This window comes from Carassius gibelio, chromosome A8 (assembly GCF_023724105.1).
Source record: "Carassius gibelio isolate Cgi1373 ecotype wild population from Czech Republic chromosome A8, carGib1.2-hapl.c, whole genome shotgun sequence".
Taxonomy (NCBI): domain Eukaryota; kingdom Metazoa; phylum Chordata; class Actinopteri; order Cypriniformes; family Cyprinidae; genus Carassius; species Carassius gibelio.
Window position 1 is genome coordinate 9,838,877 of NC_068378.1, and position 18,990 is coordinate 9,857,866.

At 38.2% G+C, this 18,990-nt stretch overlaps 1 pseudogene; it reads left to right on the top strand.

Moving 5' to 3' along the window:
- LOC128018115 (transmembrane protein 132D-like) overlaps window positions 1-18,990 on the top strand; it is a 114,268-nt pseudogene that overhangs the window by 68,705 nt on the left and 26,573 nt on the right.

An 18,990-nucleotide genomic window follows, 5' to 3' on the forward strand; every position in this document is an offset into this window, starting at 1 on the left:
TAAAATCCTGGTGTTACGGTGTTTTAGAGTGAAGTGTTAATGTTATGGTGTTGAATTAACACTGATGGTGTAAAAAAGGTTACTCTGGCTGGTGAAACTACTAAGAATCTGAGCCATCAACACTGGTAGTGTGATTACACATCCGGGACATTTACTTGGTGCAAGCTTCAACCAGCCAAAACTTTTCTCGCTGACGCCATTTTATTTGAATCGCCACTCGAGCGAAGAAGCGTGTTTTATTAACTGGAAGCATACAGGACTATTATTGTACATTTATAAGTGGAGAAGTGCATAAAGTAAGTGATGTATTTCATAAATGTAAATAATTTTTCGATTGGGTTTAGCAGTACTTGTTATAAAAGTATGTTCAAATTGATTTGACATTGACTTTAATACTTTAACGTTACCTGGTTGATTGAAACAACTATCAAATCTATTTAATAGGTCAGTGTAATCATTATTTTTTATTTATTTGTATGTTTCGTTAAATATCAAGTTCGTGTAACTTTAAGGGCGCGCTGCAACTTTTCTCTCAGGCGCCATTTGTTTCGACTGACCTTGTAGAAGAGGTCAGTGCTCACGTTACTGGAAATGTAGACGACGGCGAGTTTTCTTTGGAGTATGTAACATATAGTCTTACTATTTAAAATCAATGTTTTCTTGACGTGCTGACCCAGAATTGTTAACTTTTCTCACATAAAGTTACATCTTTTTATCCAGCTCGGGCAACAGTGCAAATAAGAAGGCCTACGTTAACGTGACATAAACGGGGAAAAAACGCAGAAGGTAAGTTAAGTTCTATATTTCACGAAGATAAGCGTTCCATAAATTGAAATAGTTAAGTTAGATAAATCGTTGTTTATTTTTGTGTTTAACGTTAGCCGTTTGTCTTAAAAGCATGTTCAAATGTATTCGATATGGGCTTTTGTACTTAAGCTTGCTGACTAAAACAACCACTTTTAGTTACTAGTTCGAATGTACCGTTTACTTTGTTCAAATTCAGTTTAGAATATTGTGTGCATTTATGTGTAGGCTATATGATGTTAACAGTCAGGTCTGTGTAGCCTTCATGACGTGCTGCACGCGCTAAAGCCTGAAATTTCTCGAAGACGCCATTTTCTTCGACTCGCCATGTGGAGACCAGGGTTTCTTAACTTAAGCAGTTAAAACGGTATATCAGTTATCTCTAAAATATCACTGTAACCCAGTCCTAAAAAATGTACTCCGTGTAGTTTAGTTAGACAGGGGTTTTCAAAGCTGTAAAGCCAGAGATACCTGACGGGAAAAATAGTCTAAGTAAGGACCCATTTTTATTTCTAAGTAACGTTAAGTGTGGGAGGGAGTAACGTTAACGGCAGGTTTAAACAGTCCACATTTGACCGTATAAACTCTCTTTAGTAATACAACACAAATTTTCCTTGATATACATGGGGCTTAAGTAATTTTTCTATAGAAACCTTGAAGTGCCCACTTCTAATTGGCCTTCATTTGTTTCTGAATTGTTGTTGGTAATGTTTTTTTTCTTTCTTCTTTTTTATTTTTTTGATTGCTTATTTGGTGTTAAATGCATTGAAAATCCTAAGACACTATGGAATATAAATCATAGCAGGTTTCAGATAATAATAAAACTTAAACAACTGAAAAAATATAGCAAATTATTTTATGATGTCACAGATAAATAAAATAAAGTGAATCTCTACACCAGGGTTCCTCAAATCTTGCCCTGGAGGTCCAATGCACTGCAGAGTTTAGCTCGAACCCTGATCAAACTCACCTAACTGGGATTTTCTAATGATCTTGAAGACAGAATAGCATGCTCAGGTGTGTTTGATTAGGGTTAGAGCTATACTCTGCAGGAAAGTGGATCTTGCGGTAAAGATTTGAGGATCCCTGACCTACACAGATGTTTTAAGAGCTTTTTTCCCCCTTTAGGTTAACGTCATGTTTGTGAAAGTGCAGTTCAAAAACTCCAAGAAATTCATAAAGTTACAAAATGGATTCACTTTTACAGATTTCATAAATGAAGGTAAGTGTCCTTGTTTTTATCTTATTTGAAATTATGGGCATTTGATATTTGCTCACTTTAATTGCAGTGATTTGCAGTGATCAATATTACAATAATATATGTCTATTCTATACAACTTTATTAATTCATCAACCAACGTTTAAAACATGAACATTGCAATTGTGAATATTTCACTCCTGTACCATAATAAGGACATTAAGAAAAATAAGTTTCTTAGTATTTTCTTTCTGATTCATTTGTATGCAAAATTAATAATTTAAGCACAACAAGAACATTATTTTCTGCGCTTTACACGCATAAAATATACAAGAAAAAACCTCTGTGAAAATCTTTTTTTGTGTGTGTACATTGATGCATCATGCGATTAATCAAATGATTTATCAATCTATATTTATGTATTGTAACTCATATTTTTAGGCATATTATTTTAGTATAGTTATGACTGCTTTTATTGATCTACAGTGCGAAGCAGATTTGATTTACAGACTGGAGCAGACTTGAAGATATATGACCAGTCCCACACTGAAATTGATCAAGACATTTTGGAAGAGTTGCTAGAAGCAAACCCAAAATCAACATTAATCATAAAAGATCTTAGTGAAGGTACTTTTGTTCCATACATAAAATAGTGCAGGTTACAAACATTGGTCACAAATATAGTATTTTTATGTGTGTGTGTTTTTTTGGCAGAGGAAGCAACCAGCTCCTGCACAGATACACTGACAAGTCATTCATCTAGTGAACAAGATGTACCCTCTGAAAGATGTGCCAAAAGGCTCAAAACATCACAGCAAGATGACAGAGTTGGAGCAGCAGAGGAGCAAAGATCAGCAAAGGAGGTGACATGAGTTTCTCATGTTTTTATTTGTTACCATTTAAAAATTATGAAAAATGAGATTCAATTGAATTCAATAATTCAAGTTGCTTACTCTAATCAATCTTTGAGTATTACAGTTGTATTGGTTTTTAAATGACTAGGCTTGTCACAATGATATCTGTATTGACCTGTGTTTTTAAAAATGATTGTCTGATGGCACCATCTCCAACATCTCATATACTCTTTAGTGATTCGCTTATTAATTTTCAAATATTCAAGCGAGCAATTTTCAAATATTCAAGTGAAAGAAGATTTCAGAACTTGTGCAAGGTTTTTGTTGCACACACACAGATGCTGGGTTCACGATAAGTCTCCTGATATGTTAAACGAAATAAAAAAATGAAACTGAAATTCAAGCAACACCGATTCATGCTTAATCGTAATCCCTGCGGTGGATGCCCACTAGGGCTGCACGATATTGGGAAAAAAATGACATTGCGATATTTTATTTTACTGCGATTTATATATATATATATATATACAAAAATGGGGTGAGCACACTTACATTCTCATTTTAAATGATTTAAACATCGACACCATCGTGTCAATTGATTAATATGTGCGAGGGAGCGAGAGCTCACTGCACAGAGGGACTCGTAGAGGACGAGCTGCACTTCCTCACACACTGCAGTAAATATGAACACATTAGAGACCACTACTTTACACACATAGCTCAAATTGTGCCTGAATTCAGGCAAGCAAGCAACATAGACAAACTTGGTTATATTTTGGGAGAGAAAGAGAAGTGTGTCCAGCTCGCAGCGCAGTATGTGTCCTCCTGTCACATCATGAGGGACAAAAACTAAACTCCTGTTCTTCAGCAAAGCTCTCTGTAAATATTTACCCTGTATTCACTAATTTTTTTTTTTTATGTGATTATATATGTACAATATTGACATGAATAGTTTTTTTTTTAGTTTTTTTTTAATTATAATTATTATTATTTATTTTTTTAATCTACATATCTTTACATCTATATATATGTATAACTTGTTCACTGTTTATTGCTTTGGCAACATTGTGCTGTTTCACAGTCATGCCAATAAAGCTCATTTGAATTGAATTGAATTGAGAGCAAGACAGCGCTCGTGTTTGAAGATGGCTCGCTCTCGCTTGGTCTCTCGCGCGCGCTCTCTCTCTGTCTCTCTCGCGCGTGTGCTCTCTCTCTCTCTCTCTCTCTCTCTCTCTCTCTCTCTCTCTCTCTCTCTCCCTCCCTCTCCCTCCCCCGCGCGCACGCTCTCTCTCTCGCGTGCACTCTGTCTCTCTCGCGCTCGCTCTCTCTGTCTCTCTCGCGCGCCCTCTGTCTCTCTCTCTCTCGCGCCCTCTGTCTCTCTCTCTCGCGCGCGCTCTCTCAAATTCAAATTCAAATGAGCTTTATTGGCATGACTTGCACAGTATTGCCAAAGCATTGTACATTACATGAATAAGGAATAAACAATTATATAATACATAAAACAAAAACAGATTCGTAAAATAATTAAGTATATGTATACTTTCTCCTTTTTTTCTTCAAACGAGAAACAAGTAAAAGACAACAACAAATAACAAAAAAATAAATAAAATAAAATAAATACAGTACATGTAAGAAATGCTCTCTCTCTGTCTCTCTCGCGCGCTCCATCTCGCTCTCTCCCTCTATCGGAGTGGATGCTGGGAACGAGTGCGTGTGTGAGAGACACGTGTGTGAGAGCGTCTGGCATTTTTCAGTTTCCTTTAAGCTATATAATTGCTTTTTCGTTTTTCTTATTTATTTGTTTATTATAATTTTTTTCCATTTTCTTTCACCTTTCAAAACACTTTTTTTAGGGAAGGTTTTATAGTTATTTCGTGTGGGGTGCGAGTGTGAGGCAACATGACGTCCACCCCCGCGGGGGTAGCGTCGCCTCTCACCCTCCGGAATGGCTTCAGGTGTACACCGGAGGCGAACACGTCTATTGAGGATGTTCTCCTTGCCGTCGGAGCCAAAGTTGGTCATGAAAATATTAGCTCGGCTTCAAGAATGAATAAGGCAGTAGTCGTTTTAAAAAAAAATGAAAATCAGGTGAAAACCTTGATTGAAAGCGGAATATGGGTAAATGAAACGTACGTGCCTATTACACCATTGTCCGCACCGGCAACTAAAATTATCATATCTAATGTACCCCCGTTCGTTGGTAATGAGAGTATCGTTAAAGAGCTGACTAGATTCGGTAAAATTGCCGGTGCTGTAAAAGAAATTTCGTTGGGTTGTAAAAACGCTGCACTTAAACATGTGCTATCTTTTAGAAGACATGTTTACATGTTTTTGAGCTCTCCTGATAAAACGCTCGGGTTCATATATGGTGTATGCTAGTACGGAGACTTTACGGTGCTTTGAGTGCGGGGATTTTGGTCACAAACGGTTCACTTGTCCGCACAAAGCGCGTAATCATGAAGAGGAAGGCTCGTCTGAAGGCCCAGTCAATAGGCCACAGATTGCGACGGAGAATACACCGCTACAACCTGAAAAGGCAGGTACTATCACTGAGGTAAGGCAAAGTGCTTCTGACAGTATTGTGAATGATGCTGAGCTTCCAAGTTGTAGCGATGTTGTTAGTAAGGGAGATGTTTGTGGTGATCCAGAACAAATGATCCAGGAAAATGAGACACATGATGGGCAAAGTGAAGAATTTGATGATTTGTCAGAAACGACGGTAGAAAGCTGTAGAGATGATGATTCATGTGCTGACTTTGATGTGGCTAATTGTGGGAGTGATTTGTATTCGGTTGAGCAGATTAATGCATTCTTGGACGAGACAAAGGGTAAAAAAGTTGAAATTGGTAAGTTTTTTCCAGATTTAGATAAATTTGTGTTATCTGTTATGAAAGTTAGACAAGAATGTAGCCTAGAAGTGTTATCTCAGCAGAAAAGGTTTAGGTTAAAAAAATACTTAACCGCAATTAGGCAAGGAGCAAAACCGGTCAGGGCGAAACGCCGGGCAGTGAAGTGTAGACTAAAATAAGTGCACAATGGGTCTCAGTCTTTGCTTTGGTTTTCTTCTCATACTACTGTTTTTTTCCTTTTCCTATCTTATTATGGATGTCCTAAGAGTTGGGTCTCTTAATGTAAATGGGATAAGGGATAGAAACAAATGGTTATTACTAAAAGAAAGTATAAAACTAAAAGAGATTAGTGTGATGTTTCTACAAGAAACACACAGCGATGTAAATAATGAGGTAGATTGGGGTTTGTGGTCTGATGGTAAATTTGTTCTTAGTCATGGAACAAATTTAAGTGCAGGTGTGGCAATATTGTTTTCTGCTGATTTAAATGTAAGAATTTTATCTATTAATGAATTAGAAAATGGGCGGCTCCTTTTAATTAAAGCTAAAATAAAAGAGAGAAGTTTTGTCTTTGTTAATATTTATGCACCAAATATTGGTAAGGACAGAATTAAGCTTTTTGAGATGCTAAAAAATAATCTTGTATCCCTTTCACAAGAGGATTTTTTAATAATTGGTGGAGACTTTAATTGCACCCTTGACTTTGTTATTGATAGGAATGGAGAAGAACCACATCCTGCTTCTGCTAAAGTTTTAAAAGCAATGATTACTCAGTTAGGGTTAGTAGATGTGTGGAGAGAAAAAAATAAAAATGTTAGGCAATATAGTTGGATTAAAGCAGCAGTAGGTAGAATTAGTGCAGCACGTTTAGATCGATTTTATTTACATAATAATCAGTGTAATAGAGTTATAGGGGCTTATATCACACCATGTATTATCTCTGATCATCAGCTTATTACTGTGAATGTTATTTTATCAGAAACAAAACCACAGTTCTTTTACTGGCGTTTTGATATTAAATTAATTCAAGATGTAAATTTCTATGAGAATTTTAAATTGTTTTGGAATTGTTGGGTTGAGGCAAAAAATGATTATGATAATCTTCTTCAGTGGTGGGAGATAGGAAAAACTCAGATTAAGCTTTTCTGTCAACAGTTTGTGGCACACACTTCCTGTAAAATTAAATATGAAATAGAAAAATTGGAGAATGATATTTCAAAGATTCAGAATATGTTAATTGATCAAAATGTTATGAATCTAAGAGAAGATCTTAGTCAGAGGAGACAAGAGTTAAGTAATATGTTAAATAAAAGAGTTAAAAGTGCTCTTGTTAGTTCACATTTTGTATCCTTACAGGATATGGATGCTCCTACAAAATATTTTTTCAACTTGAATAAGAAGTTTAATCATACTACTAATTATATGCATGCATTACGTACACCTGATGGAAATCTGACCTCAGATCCTTTGGAAATGAGGAGACTGGCTGTTGATTTCTATGTGGACTTATATGCTAAAGAATGCACCGGAAACGTTGTTGCAGATGAACTTTTTAATAACTTACCTACGCTGGATGAAGGAAATGCAAAGAACTTAGACTCTGATCTGACGTTTGAGGAAGTTACAAAGGCAGTGATTCAACTCTCATCTGGTCGTGCACCAGGAATCGATGGAATTCCAGCAGAATTTTACAAAACTTTTTGGGGGATAATTGGAAGAGACTTTTTACAAGTTTTACAGGAAAGTTACAAAGCAAAGGTTCTACCAAAAAGTTGTCAACGAGCAGTGCTCTCTCTGATTCCAAAGAAGGGTGATCTTTGTTTGCTAAAAAATTGGAGACCAGTTGCTGTTTTATGTTCTGATTATAAAATTTTATCAAAGTGTTTGGCAAACAGACTTAAATGTGTTCTTGATGTGTTAATACAGAAAGACCAAACATATTGTATACCCAAAAGGTCTATTTATGATAATTTGTTTTTAATGAGAGATATTATGGATTATGCAAGAATATACAATGTTGATTTTGGTGTGCTTTCTCTAGATCAGGAGAAAGCTTTTGATCGTGTGGACCATAATTACCTTTTCAAGGTTCTTGAGTGTTATGGGTTTGGAGAACATTTTTTATCATGGATAAGAATATTATATACCGACGCTGTAAGTATGGTTAAAATTGGAGGAGGTTTAAGTGTACCAATTCTAATGAAAAGAGGGATAAGACAAGGGTGCCCTATGTCTGGTCAGCTATATGCTTTGGCAATAGAGCCTCTACTTAATTTATTAAGAACTAAATTAACAGGTATTTTAGTAAGTGAGAGGCCAGAAGCTGAAGCTATTAAGCTCTCAGCCTATGCAGATGATATAACTGTTATGGTCAGAAATAAATATGATGTTCAAGTTTTAAAGGAAGCTTTAAAGATTTATGAAGGGGCTTCATCAGCCAAACTAAATTGGGAAAAAACAGAGGCTCTATGGTGTGGCTCTGAAAGAAGCCCTTTACCTGAACTCCTGGAAAATGTAAAGTGGGGGAAGACCGGTATTAAATTCTTAGGAGTATATCTTGGAAAAGAGGAATATAGGATGAAAAATTGGGAAGGATTAGTAGAGGGAGTGCTTGCTAAGTTGTCTAAATGGAAATGGCTGCTACCCCAGTTATCCTATAGGGGAAGAGTCCTGATAGCTAATAATCTTATTGCTTCCACCCTTTGGCACAAGTTGATGGTTTTGGATCCTCCAAGAAACATAATTGAAGACATTCAAAAGAATCTTGTTAAGTTTTTCTGGTCAGGACAGCACTGGCTAAAAGCTGCCATCCTCTATCTTCCAGTTCATGAGGGAGGACAAGGACTAATCGACATTGTTTCTAGGATTGCTGTTTTCCGTCTGCAAGTAGCCCAGCGTCTTTTGTACTATCAGCATCAGCAGTGGATGGATGTTGCATGTGCTCTGTTGCGGAAAAATAGAAGAATGGGTCTGGATAAGCAATTATTTGTCATGTCCCTTGAAGGAATAGTTTCAGAAGGATTGACAATATTCTATCAGGGTGTGTTGCAAGCTTGGCAGACGTTATCCTTTTCAAGAGAATGGGATGAATCCAATCACTGGGTATATGAAGAGCCTCTGTTTTTTAATCCACTTATCTCTGTTGAGTTGCTGTGTTCTGCCACTGTTAGGTCGGCAATGTTGAAGGCAGGAGTCTCCAAAATATGCCATCTTCGAAGGGGACTGAACTGGATACCTGCAGAGGTTTTGACACGTATGCTGGGATTCAGGTCTGAACGCATAATTGAGAAGTTGTTACATGATCTTGAGGAGGTCTTCCCTGCTCCAATAAGGGATTTTATGAAAGTTTCTCATGTGGAGAATTGTAATGATGGAGGGAAAGCTTGGTTTCCTGAATTGCATGTATCCATAAAAAAAGAAGACTGGCAAGAAGATGACAGAAAATTACTGTCCTTGGACACACCAGAACTGAATCATTTTAGTATCTTGAACAGACAAACACTTTACAGAGCATGTGTGAAAACCATTAATTATCAACATCTCAAAACTGTAAGAGATATTAAATGGACAACCGTGTTTGAATCAGGCTCTTCCCCGAAAGGTAGTTGGCGGTCCCTGTACAAAAGACCCATTGAAAAGAGGGTGGGTGATCTTCAGTGGAGAGTTGTACATGGGATTTTAGCTACAAACAGACACAAAGCACTCCTTAATGGTTCAGATGATGAGGGTTGTCCTTTTTGTGGGGTGTCTGAAACTGTTTTCCATATTTTTATTGAATGTCCACGTTTGGATCAAATTTTGGGCTTAATGGAAAGCTGGAGTGTACAGTTTACAGGAAATTTTAATCAAGAATTGTTTATTTTTGGTCCTAAATATTTAAAACAAAAAAAATCTAAAGTTGTTTTATTAAATTTCTTATATGGTGCAGCAAAGTTGGCAATCTGGTGTACAAGGAAAAATAAAGTAGAAGGGAGGGAAAATGTGGATGCTATTCTGATGATGAGAGGGTTTATAAAGAAAAGATTAATTATGGAATATGCTTTTTATAGCCTCATTAATAATGTCAATTTTTTTTTTCATGTGTGGGGTGTTGATGGTTTTCTATGTGAAGCTGATGATCAGGGAGATTTAGTGTTTAATTTTTGAGTGTTTAAGGTTTTTATATATTAATATTATTCTCTTTTTTTTTTCTTTTTTTTTTATGTATGTGAAAATTGTAAATATATGTATGTTTGAAGGTTTTTGAATTTAAAAAATATAGGTCTTTTGTTTTATTGAATTATTAAAGAAGACCTCAAAGTCAAAGTCTCTCTGAGTCTGAAGAGGGTTGGGTGTCCGAGGGTTCCCACGTGGAGAGGGCGACTTTTTGGGTTTTTTATTACTTTTCTTTCGTTTTTCTACTAAAACTAAAATATTATTTTGTAAAGGAGATTATAGTTTATTTTTGATTTAGTTTTTGAGTGTTTTGTGTTTTGTTTGGGATCGGGATGGCGTCCCTCTCCATGAGGGTGACGCCACCTGTTTCCCTCCGTCATGGCGTCAGGTGTGTTCCTGCGTCAGGTGTGGCGGTGGAGGATGTGTTGGTGGCGGTAGGAGAGGAGATCGGATACGAGAATATTACATCTGCGTCTCGTATGAATAAAGCGGTGGTGGTGTTTGTGAAGGAGGAGGTGCACGTAGGCCGTTTGATTACAAACGGGATTGTGGTAAGTGGAGAATTTATTATTGTTTCACCGCTTGTTGCTCCAACCACAAAAGTAACCGTGTCAAACGTGCCTCCATTCATTCCCAACGAGGAGATTGAGCGTGGACTTTCGCGCTACAGGAAATTCGCTAGTGCAATGAAAGCGCTTCCACTTGGCTGTAGAAATGAGTCGTTGAAACATGTAATGTCTTTCAGAAGACAGGTGTTCATGTTCCTGAACGAGCCGAGTATTGATGTGTCGTTTAGGGTGATGCATGAGGGGAAGGCTTACATGATTTATGCCAACACTGGGAATATGAAGTGTTTTAATTGTGGGGATGTTAGCCATAAGCGATTAATGTGCCCACATAAGGTTGGTGTTAGCAGGGAGAACGCGTCAGAGAACGCCGGGCCGAGCGCCGCGGGCGGCGGGGAGAACGCGTCAGAGAACGCCGGGCCGAGCGCCGCGGGCGGCGGGGAGAACGCGTCAGAGAACGCCGGGCCGAGCGCCGCGGGCGGCGGGGAGAACGCGACAGAGCGCGTGCTGCTTTCAGCTGTGGAGGAGCGGGAGGATCACAGTGGGAAACAGGCAGAAAGCGTAATTAATGACAGTCATACTGAGGAAGCTGGTGCTGAACCAGAAGCAGGTGAAAACAGTGTAATGGAAAACGATGTGAGTGAACATGGAGATACTGAAATAGAAAGTGTTGATCTATCAAAGAGTCAAGAAAACTGTGAGACAGAAATGAAAGATGATGATACTTTTTCTGAGGTTTCTGATGTGGGCGCGCAGATAGAAAGGGATGTGTACACTCTAAAAGAAATAAATGACTTTCTAGACATGACTTTTGGCAAGGCTTTCGATGTCACTGATTTTTTCCCAGACCCTGAGAAGTTCATAGCATCGGTACTGTTATTTCAGAGAACGGTTAGTTACGAGGTTTTAGACAAGAAAAAGAGGTTTAGACTGAAGAAAATGGTAACAAAATTGAGAAAAGATAAAGTTGTTTCCCAAAGACACCAAAATGTTTAAACATCACGTGGTGACCTTTACTTTTTACTGTCTCTTTCTGTCTCTGTCCTCTTTATTTTTATATTCCTACATGGATGTTTTAAGGGTGGGATCTCTAAATATAAACGGTGGACGAGACCGGGGAAAACTAGGAATGGTTTCTGAGTTTATTAAAATTAAAAAGGTTAACGTTTCTTTTTTACAAGAAACCCACACTAACAAGGACAATGAAATTGAGTGGGGAATGTGGTGGGAAGGCAAGTTTGTTTTAAGCCATGGCACAAACAACAGTGCAGGAGTTGCCATTTTATTCTCTGCAAACATGAATATCAACATTTTAAATATAGACAAGATTGTTGAAGGCAGATTGTTACTAACCGAAATTGAATACGAAGAAACTGTGTTTGTGCTGGTAAATATATATGCTCCCAATAACGGTCCAGAACGCAAGGATCTTTTTATGAAATTAAGAGATGCTGTCCAGAAGTATGATGAGAGTGTGTGTCTGGTAATTGGTGGTGACTGGAATTGCACAACTGATTTTATTGTAGACCGAAATGGTGAAGAGCCTCACAGTCAATCTGCTGCTACCCTGTTAAGTTTTATTCATGAATTTCAGCTAATAGATGTGTGGAGAACAAGAAACACGGGTGTGAGACAATACACATGGCTGAAAATGTGTGATGATAGAGTCTCTGGAGCAAGATTAGACCGGTTTTATTTGAACGAAATGTGGAGTAATAGAGTTATTGATGCTTCTATTTCTCCCAATGGTTTTTCAGATCACCACATGATTACTTTGGTTTTAAACATAAAGAAGACACAAAAGTCTAACTATTACTGGCTTTTAAATGTTAAGTTTTTACATGATGTTTTATTTTGTGAAAGTTTTAAAGTGTTTTGGAGCAACTGGAAGTTGAAAAAGTCTTCATTTGAAAGTCTGTGTCAGTGGTGGGATGTGGGAAAGGTGAACATAAGACTTTTCTGTCAGAATTATGCTTCCCAAACATCAACCATAGTGAAAAACACAGTAAGGACTTTACAGAAGGACATTGAGTTGATGGAAAGAAATCTTGTATCCAGTAGTGAAGCTGTGCATGGCGATGTTTTAAAAAAGAAAAAACAAGAACTGAACTCTTATTTGCAGGAGCAGGCAAAGGGAGCGTTGATAAGAGCCAGATTCTGCTCTGTCAAGGACATGGACGCTCCAAGTGCTTTCTTTTTTAATCTAGAGAGAAAAAGTGTCCATCAGAAGCAAATGTGTCATCTCCGTCGGCAAGATGGATTGGTGACTTCAAATCCAGCTGAAATGAGGAAGCTAGCGAGAGACTTCTATAAGCAGCTGTTTAGCGCTGAGAGCTGTGATGCTGCGAGCGTTGAGGATCTGCTGGAGGAACTGCCTCAGCTCGAGCACCAGCAGAAAGAGGCAATGGACACTTTAATCTCTTTTAAAGAACTCACGGAAGCAGTGCATCAGCTACACACTGGCCGTTCTCCAGGGATTGATGGTTTATCTGTGGATTTTTATCAGCAATTCTGGAATATAATAGGACTAGATTTTTATGAAGTGTTGTTGGACTGCATCAAGAACAAAACACTTTCCACAAGCTGTCGACGAGCCGTCCTATCTCTCCTTCCAAAGAAGGGGGACTTGGGATTTTTAAAGAACTGGAGACCTGTTTCCTTATTGTGTTCGGACTACAAAATATTCTCCAAATGCTTATCAAACAGACTGAAAAATGTTTTAGACCAGTTGATTCACAAGGACCAGTCATACTGCATTCCTGAAAGATCAATTACGGACAACCTGTTTTTATTAAGGGACATGATCGACATTAATCAGTTTTATCATGGAAATCTTGGGTTTTTATCGTTAGATCAAGAAAAGGCTTTTGATCGAGTTGATCATGAATATCTTTTTAATGTTTTAAAGTGTTTTGGATTTGGTGACCATTTTATATCTTACATTAATTTGCTGTATTTTAATGTGTCTGTGCTAGTGAAAGCAGGAGGTGGTTTGAGTGAGCCGATCCTGGTGTCCAGAGGCATCCGGCAGGGATGTCCACTGTCTGGACAACTATACAGCCTGGTCATAGAACCTTTGTTGTGCAGGTTGAGGAAGAATCTTAATGGAATAGCAATTCCTAATTCACAGGACAATTTTAAGTTATTTTTATCAGCATATGCAGATGACATTACTGTTTTTATTTCAAATCAGGATGACATCACAATTTTAAATCAAACTCTTGGTTTGTATGAAAGAGCTTCCTCTGCAAGAGTCAATTGGTCCAAAAGTGAAGGTTTCATTGTTGGTGGGTGGGAAGGCACAGGTTTTCCTCAACTCCCAGGTGGGTTACGCTGGAGACAAGATGGTTTTAAAGCTTTAGGTGTTTTTTTAGGTAATGAACAGTTTCAAAAGAAAAATTGGGAGGGTCTACTGGAAAAGGTGTCTGCCAAGCTGACAAAGTGGAAGTGGCTGTTGCCACAACTGTCTTACAGGGGGAGAGTCCTGGTCATCAACAACCTCACTGCATCGATGCTGTGGCACAGGACTGCAGTCATGGAGCCACCTGAAGAACTCATTTTAAACATTCAAAGGACACTGGTCAACTTCTTCTGGAGTGGACAGCACTGGATCCGTGCAGCTGCCCTGTATATTCCAGTCCAGGAGGGCGGGCAAGGCTTGGTGGATTTGAGGAGTCGGATCCGAGCCTTCAGATTACAGTCTGTGCAGAGACTTCTTTATAAAGATGTGACATGGGCTAAAACAGCAAGTGCTTTGCTGAAGCAGGCACGAGGACTTGGTCTAGACAAACACTTGTTTTTAATGAAATTAGAGGAAATAAGCCTGTCAGAGCTTCCACCGTTTTATAAGTTTATGCTGCAGACATGGAGAACTGTTTTTAAAGTGAAACGAGACATAGATGAGCAAGAACATTGGACTCCAGAGGAACCGTTGTTTTTTAATCCGTTGATCCAGACCCGATTGCTCTCCTCCGTGACTGTGCGGAGATGCTTAATAAGGAATGGCGTCTACAAACTTGGACATCTTCTTGATGAGAGGGGCTGGAAACCTACTGAAGAACTCCAAGAGTTGACAGGTTTAAGATCCTTGCGTCTTGTTTTTAAATTGAAAGAAGAGATCTCCAATGCGCTACCAAGTGGTTGCAAGTCTTGGATTGCACGGAGACAAAAACTGGACATGAGAAATAACCAAGACTTCCCAGACATTAAGATCTCACCTATCATAAATGAGGAAGATGGTGAAATTGCGGACTCGATTTTATCCTTCACGACCCCCCGGCTTGATCTTTTTAAAGATGCGTCTAAGAAAGTTTTATATTGCACTTCAGTGAAAATGACACATCAAGAATCACTAAAAGGAATAAAAGCATCTAAATAGCCTGAACTGCTACAGCCAGACTTCCTGGTGCGGGACAGGTGGAGGACGCTGTACAAACCCCCGGTGGAGAAGAGAACGGCAGACCTCCAGTGGAGAATCATCCACGGGGCCATCGCTACGGACCGGCATGTGGCACACCTCAATCCAGCAGTGGGGGGGGGGGGGGGATGTCGGTTCTGTGGGATTGAGGAAAACCTGGAGCATTTGTTTTTAAAGTGTAAAAGATTACAAGGTCTTTTTAACTTGCTTGAGACTTGTTTTAGAAGATTCAATGAGGATTTTTCTGAAGTAGTTTTTATTGGGGGTCTGAAATACAGTTTTTTTTAATGAGAAGGAAAATGGTTTTACTAAATTATTTGATAGGAACTGCCAAACTGGCAATCTGGAAAACCAGAAAAAACAAAGGTTTGCAACTCTCTACAATAAATCCTGAGATGATGTTTAGGCATCTGGTGCAAGGAAGGCTGAAACTTGAATTTGCATATTACAAACTTACTAATAATTTGGTGTGTTTTTGCGATGTTTGGTGTTTTAATGAGGTGCTATGTACAGTTCAGGATGATCAGCTTGTTGTGAATTTTTAGAAAAAACTTTTTAATTTAATTTAATTTTTTTATTTTTTTTGAGTAATGTGATGTAAGGTGTAATGGAAAAATAAAGTGCTTTAAACCTCTCTGTCTCTCTCGCGCGCTCCATCTCTCTCTGTCTCTCTCGCGCTCTCTCTCTCTGTCTCTCTCTCTCTCTCTCTCTCTCTCTCTCTCTCTCGTCATTTCCGGTGCGAGCGTGAGTGTGCAGAGTGGAGTGTGTTGGTTTGAGCGAGCGTAAAAACTGTTCTTCTTATCTAATTTTTTCTTTTTTCCCCTCTTTGGTGTTAAATTTAATTATTATTTAGTAAAAGTACTTTTGTATTTTTAGCCACTCGCGGCTTTTGTCGCGTGACGGTATGGCATCTGACACTGCACAGGGAAACCCACACGTGTCCATGCGAAATGGGTGCAGGTGTGTGGTCGAGCCCGGTGTTAGCGTGGAGGAAGTTCTCGTGGTGGTGGGAGAATTGATTGGTTTTGAGAATATTCTCTCAGCATCACGAATGAACAAGGCGATTGTAGTGTTTCTAAAAACGGAACAGTTAGTGAATCAGCTGACAGAGAGCGGGATTTGGATCAATGAAACTTTTGTGCCTGTGACTCCCTTGGCGGCTCCGGCCACGAAAGTAACAATTTCAAACGTGCCACCTTTCATCTCAAATGAAGCCATCATTAAAGAGTTGATTCGTTATGGAAAAATTGCTAGTCCAGTTAGAATGATCCCGCTGGGATGTAAAAACACGGCATTGAAACACGTCCTTTCGTTCAGGCGGCAGGTTTTGATGTTTCTCACTTCTCCCGAGCGCACTTTAGAGATTTCGTTCCGCGTGAGTCATGGAGAAAGTTCATATATGCTGTATGCGAGTACTGATAATCTTAAGTGTTTCGAATGTGGAAATTTGGGCCACAAACGTTTCTATTGCCCGCACAAAAAAGTGGACAATGAACAGCCTTTGCCTGTCGTTTCAACCGAGAGCGGATCGTCAAAAGATAACAACAGTTCGGATATCGTGGAAATTACAACGGCAGGAAAAAAAGTGACAGAGAAAAGGCCTGCTGAACGAATCATCGGGGAAAATGAGGTGAGTGAAAGCGATGGTGAGAAAGCTGGATGTAGTTATGCTGTTGTCAGGCATTCAAATCATGAAGTTGAAGATGTGGTTGAGAATGTGACACAGACAGATGTACAAACAGTGGAGGAAGGCTCAGTAGATGAGTTGGATGGATTGTCTCAATGTACAGATGATAGCATGAAAGATGATGATCAATGGGTGGAAGGTGTAGATATGCCAACAGTGGCGAAGGAAGATTTGTATACTGTGGCTGAAATCAGTGAATTTCTTGATGAAACGAAGGGTAGAAAAGTTGAAGTTAGTGATTTTTTTCCAGACTTGGAGAAGTTTATAACATCTGTTATGTGGGCAAGGAGACATAGCAATCATGAAGAGCTTTCACAGCAGAAGCGTTTTAGACTAAGAAAACACATCACTGCAATTCGACATAAAGGTAAAACTGAAAAATTTGGACCAAAGAGGGGTAAAAAATCGAACTAATAATCACTATGGGTAATACTTTTTTCTTATTGTCTGTCTTTTTTCTCTCTCTTCTTCTGATGGACACTTTACGGGTGGGATCCTTAAATGTTAATGGGATGAGGGATAGGAAGAAGGCAGGAAATATAATAGAATTTATCAGGTTGAAAAATTTAGATGTGATTTTCCTGCAAGAAACTCATAGTGATATGAATAATGAGGTTGACTGGCGACTGTGGTGGGGTAATGAGTGTGTTCTTACTCATGGGACTAACCTGAGTGCAGGAGCTGCAATTCTTTTTTCTCCTACCACTAAAGTTAGAATTCTGTCAAAAAAAGAAATTGAACCAGGACGGTTATTGGCAGTTAGAGCTGATATTAATGGTCTGTTTTTTGTTTTTGTTAATATATATGCACCTAATATTGGATCTGATAGGATAAATATTTTTAATAAATTGAAGATCTTCTTAAAACAACAGCAGGTTAATGATTTGATCATTTTAGGAGGGGATTGGAACTGTACACTTGATCCATCTCTTGATAGAAATGGAGAAGAACCTAATTTTCAGTCACCTACGGTTTTAGCTAACATTGTAAAAATTTCTAACTTCACGGATAGTTGGAGAGAAAACAATCCTATGGTAAAACAATATACTTGGGTAAAGGTGAATGAGGGGAGAATTTCAGCTGCACGTTTAGATTGTATTTATCAAATAATATGAAAAATAGAGTTGTACATACAGCTATTATCCCCACATATTTTACTGATCACAAGCTTATTACTGTTGACTGTACTTTGATATCGAGAAGAAATAAGAGGTCATATTGACATTTTAATGTAAAGTTACTTCAAGATAAGTTTTTTTGTGAATCTTTTAAGCATTTTTGGGAAACTTGGAAAAGCGAAAAATGCAGATATGAAAACATAATTCTCTGGTGGGAAATTGGTAAAACGCATATAAGAGAATATTGTCAACAATATACATCTTACTCAACTTTGTGTTTGAAACGAACTTTGGAAGGGATTGAGAAAGAAATTCTAGTCATTGAAGAGAACATGATGAGAGATCTTGATGCGTATGTACAAGAGTGGAGTGATAAGAAATTAAAGTTGAGTTCTGTTCTAAATGAGAAAGTTAAGGGTGCTCTTGTGAGGAGCAGGTTTATGTTATTGAAAGATATGGATGGGCCTACTTCTTTTTTTTTTAACTTGGAACATAAAAGTGTACAAGAAAATAAAATGCTGAGTTTGAAAAACAGTAATGGTCATGATACAAGCGATCCCGTAGAAATGCGAAGATTGGCAGTGGACTTTTATTCTAAGTTATATTCTGCTGAAAACACAGATGAGAAGAGCCAGAATGAACTTTTACAGAACCTTCCCTGTTTAAACGCTGAAGATAAAAAAACTTTGGAATCAGAACTTACCTTTGGTGAATTAAGTGCTGCGGTATCAGGACTTGCCTCAGGTCGTACCCCAGGTATAGATGGTCTACCTGGCGAGTTTTATAAGCACTTCTGGACCTTAATTGGAACTGATTTCCACGAAGTACTAAAAGAAGTTTTTCGAATAGGTTTGATGCCCAAAAGCTGTCAACGAGCAGTTTTAACCCTACTTCCCAAGAAAGGTGATCTTACCTTAATAAAGAACTGGAGACCGGTTGCACTTTTATGTTCCGAATATAAACTAATATCAAAGTGTTTGGCTAATAGGTTAAACAAGATAATGCACAGAATTATACACAAAGATCAATCCTATTGTATAAAGGATAGATGTATCACTGATAATTTGCATTTAGTGCGTGATGTTGTTGATTATGCCTTGGAAAATAATGTTGATATAGGAATTTTATCATTAGATCAGGAAAAGGCTTTTGATCGAGTTGATCACCAGTTTCTTTTCAAGGTTTTAAAGGCTTTTGGTTTTGGAGACAAGTTTGTTTCATTGATAAAATTGTTGTATAATAATGCCACATGTATGATAAAAATGGCGGGTGGACTAAGTGTTCCTGTTAAGGTACAAAGAGGCATAAGACAGGGAGGCCCACTCTCAGGGCAACTATATAG